General features: G+C 38.0%; 1 protein-coding gene across 1 annotated transcript in view; it reads right to left on the reverse strand.

Annotated features, from left to right (window-relative positions):
* The window catches only part of LOC111628339 (intraflagellar transport protein 57 homolog), a 51,673-nt gene extending 48,548 nt beyond the window's left edge, over positions 1 to 3,125 (reverse strand). The window contains exon 1 of the mRNA XM_023372111.1: positions 3,066 to 3,125. The gene's annotated coding sequence lies outside the window, so the exon portion shown is untranslated. The remainder of the gene's footprint in view (positions 1 to 3,065) is intronic.
* Between the last annotated feature and the right edge of the window lie 1,146 nt (positions 3,126 to 4,271).

Consider the following 4,271-nt stretch of genomic DNA (forward strand, 5'->3'; position numbering starts at 1 on the left):
GGGGCCCTACGCGCCCGCATAGTTCGCTTACCGCTTAATCCGCCGTTCAGGTATACACCACATATGCGTACCACTACAAAGCAAAAAATGATGTCAGAATTTCTGCACGCCTTTTACAACCTCGAGACTAAGATTTTATTCGAGAGTTACCGTTTTCAATTTAGTAATTTTAAAAAAATCCTCGGGCAGATTTATTTTTGTTACAGAATGTTACCTTTACAGATTTCTAGCTCTGCACACTGTAGAAAAATCTAGAAATACAGTTTTGTATATCGTAATAATAGTAGTAGTTGCCAGAGAGCTCTATAAAGTAGAGAAAAATCTGTAAATTTGAAAACTATAAACATAAATTTAAACTTCTCAAAAAATAAATTAAAAAATTTCAAAAGTCGCTACTTTTGGCTGATTTGTCTGAGGTCTCCGCTACCTCACTACGTCCCTCTAAAAGTCGCCACAGTTGGGAACACTGGTGAGCAGACATCTAGGATCTAAGTAAGGCGAAATGTAATCGCCAAACTGCTCTGTAGAAAGGCGGAAAAATTTTAAAATATAATTTTTTGTGAACAGCAGTTTGGGCCCCCCCTTTCAAGTGGGCCCTGTGCGGGTGCACCTGTTGCACCTGCCTAGTTACTGCTCTGGCTATCATCCTCTTAATATGAATTCAGTTACTAGATACTTTACAAGATTAATTAACATTATCAATTTGAATTTTTTTTTTACAAATTTAAATTTACAAGACGTAAATTTAAACATGCCATACGTTTAAATTTACATCTTTTGTTATTAACAGATTTTCAATATCGAAGCCACGATTTGCCAAGACCAGCTCGCATGAGTCTACTAATCTACACTTCTCAGTAATCCGTCTGTTACCAAAGCTGGCCAACTTACGACCCGCAACACATTTAACCACATTTTCATTTTTGTAAGTCCTGCCGGACAACCGGATTCTTTGGTTTATTATTCTAAAGAGTTGATGACGACTTAAATAGAAGGATGGACATAAAAGTTTATCGATATGTTTTCCTACCAAATTTTTATCTCTCCACCGCACGGTCACACAATTTATCCGAGTAACGAAGATATTATCGCAAACATCAAATTAAGTAGGACATCCGACATTTTAAAGTCGCTTCTGTTTAGACATAGTTTGACGAAGGTTAGAAAAAGTCGATTTGGAAGTAAGAGACCAGGCATTTGTATTTTACAGTAGTGTTAAAAATATTGCAGGCAAAATTATTTAATACAATAAGTACTTTTGCAATTATGGGGTTCCCACTCAAATTTTAAATTCCACCACTTTCCCCCGACTGACTTTTTACAAATTCCCTGACCCAGACATCTCTTACAGTACGACACAAGGACAAATGAAAATGGCATTCAACTTACTATGCTCATATGGCATTTCCAACTCTTTAATTAATTATTTTTTCTAATTAACATTTATATATTTTTTATCACCCCAAATTATTAAACTTAAAATGTTTTATTAAATTAAAGTAGTTTATCCAGTTATTAATCCACATCCATAAAGCTACACGGCTTTGATAAAACAAGCAGATATTTATTTATTATTCGTTAACAAATCCCATATAATCCACATACATAAGTATATATTTATTAAATTTATCCCTTAATAAATTTCCCAAACTTGACGAAATATTAATAAACTATAGAAAAATCAGAAACTGTTTTGTTATGCAATCAAAATTATTATAATGAAAAATGATATATAATTTTAATTTAAATGGTATTATATATCACTTTTGCAATTTGTTATTGTGTTTTTTAATCAGTTCACTAATACCCACTTTCAAATTGGTGCCTTCCAGCACCAAACACGTTAATTCTACGGCACACGTCGAACATCAAAGCCCAAAGTCGGCCGGAATCCATCCGTCCAAAACGATCCAAGTGAATAATTAATTTTAAAATATAACTTCTTAAGGAGAAGGTTTCATTTAATTATTTTAATAATAATTGTGATTTGCCACACTAACCGTAAGACACTTTCTAAGAGAATTTTATTACGTTAATAAACAGGTTCAGGCAGCAAAATGCCAAAAAAGACGGCAAATCCGGCTCGTCCGATCCTAGTTAATTAATTAATTTACCACACTTTCGTGGAGGGAGAGAATGGAAAGTACAGCATACCTTACCGGCAACCAGTCGCTTAACTTTTTAGCAGCCGGATGGCCGAGTGGTCAAGGTGGCAGCCTACCGCTCTGGGGGACCCACGTTCGAAACCAAACCAGGAATTTTTCGACCCGTTCAGATATGTCGGGCCCCGTCCCTCACCACCCGGCAGCCCCATTGTGGGCCTGACTGAACCCATAATGGGCTTGCAAAAAAAGAAGCCCTCTTAGTGCCCACAGGGCAGAAAGAATATTACAAAAAAGTTGCTTAACTTTCCCGTGCGTGGCTCCGTCCGAAGATTTTATTTAGAAAGTTTTCATTAATAATTATTATTATAAAACGGCAAAAAGCTTAATTTTCGGGACAGACGAGCCCAGTAAAACATTGTAAATGCTAATAACGAATAGAATCTTGCAGTCTCGTGGGATACCAGCCACATTCCAATTAGAAAATTCCGTAATCCCGCTCCCGATTAGGAAAAGCTACCGGTCTAATCACGTTTATTTCGGTCGATCGGTAACTAAAATTATTAAGAATCGGGTATCCCAACCCCTGGCCCTTTAACCTCCGAAATTTAATAGCATCCGTCCCCTAATACACAAACCTCCTGTCAAAATTTCTGATATTTTCCACCAAAAACCGGAAAGCGGGTGAAGAAAATCAAGTCCGAAACTTAAAAATCTCGGGAAGAGGATACTTTTCGATCCACGGCTACACTTGCCCCGCGTGCTAAACGGAGATCGACGGCGGTGGAGATTCGACCCGACCGTATTTACAAATATGCGGTGGGCAGAGGCAATTTCCATTGGCATCGTACGATTTTCTACTTGGTTAGCATTCGTCGACGTTAACGAAATGCATTACGTCGGTTCACAGTAATGTGATGCATTTAATAAAATTATATTACTCGGCACCGTAACCGAACTTACCCAGATCCACACAATAATAACAAACCGTGCCGTTCGACTATCCACCGGAGACTAGCGTAGGTGTCGTTAGCAGACGATGGCGTCGTCAGTGTTGCCACGCCACCGATTTACCGTTTAATCCGTTAAATTAAATTTTTCATCTCGTGGATGTAGACGAGAGAAAATCGTCCGCTTCTTCCAGTATCCGAGTAAATAACTACACTCGGTGATAAACTATAAAATATTTACGCGTGGCCGTAACTCTATGGCAGTGAAAAAAGAAAAAGTGCTCTTTTTTAAACTCTTTTCGCCCTGTGGGCACTAAGAAGACCTCTTTTAGCCAGCCCATTATGGATTTGGTCGGCCAAAAATAGGGCGGCCGGTGGTAAGGAACGGGACGCGATATATTCGCAAGGACCACCCCCGAAAAATTCCTCGGGATTTTTTGTCAGGCCGTCAAAAGAAAAAAGCGCCTACCGGGCGGGACGATACCGAGCCGTGTTTGGTAAGGCCGAATTCTGACTTTGTCGGGCTATACCACCATACCTAATGATATTCTTAGCAATTCTGACTCCATCCACTCTAAGAATTCTAACTCGCTTACTTGGACTACTTTTAGTAGACGTACTGTGCTTAATGACGTCACACCGCCTTTATTTTTACTTTACAGAATTTTACGCTTGCCACTGTAATAGCGGCTGGTGACGAATTAAATACTGTCCAGTAGAGCGTCGTTTATCCGAATCAACTGGGGGACTGGGGTTGTTCGGATAACTTATTTTTCGGATAACCGATTGTGTACGAAAAAATATATTAACCTATCCCGTGTTGAAATTTTTCTCCGTTGCGTGTCGCTTCGCGCTGAATTTTCGTCGATGTTAAGCCTAACGTAAACTTTTTAAAATAATAATCGTGTCTATTGTATCGTTAAAAATTATTTCTTTATTTTTTACAAACGAAATAAATATATTGAAAAATATAAAAACAAAAAAATTATACTTTAGAAGTTTATCTAGTATCAAAAACGTTCGATTCAGCATGACACACAGTCCTCAGAAAAACACCACACAAAAGTGTCAGTGCTGCCAGCTAAAAACACACACATCAACAAAAAAAAAAAAAATATATTGGAGTAGCCCAAGATACAGTATAGCCAAAGATTGCAGCGCCACAGCACTAGCAAAAATTTTAATTTGCTAACTGGAATGCTTTTGGATAACCAGCTTT

This window comes from Centruroides sculpturatus, unplaced genomic scaffold (genome assembly GCF_000671375.1).
Source record: "Centruroides sculpturatus isolate CEXI.00-Female unplaced genomic scaffold, Cexi_2.0 scaffold489, whole genome shotgun sequence".
Lineage (NCBI taxonomy): Eukaryota > Metazoa > Arthropoda > Arachnida > Scorpiones > Buthidae > Centruroides > Centruroides sculpturatus.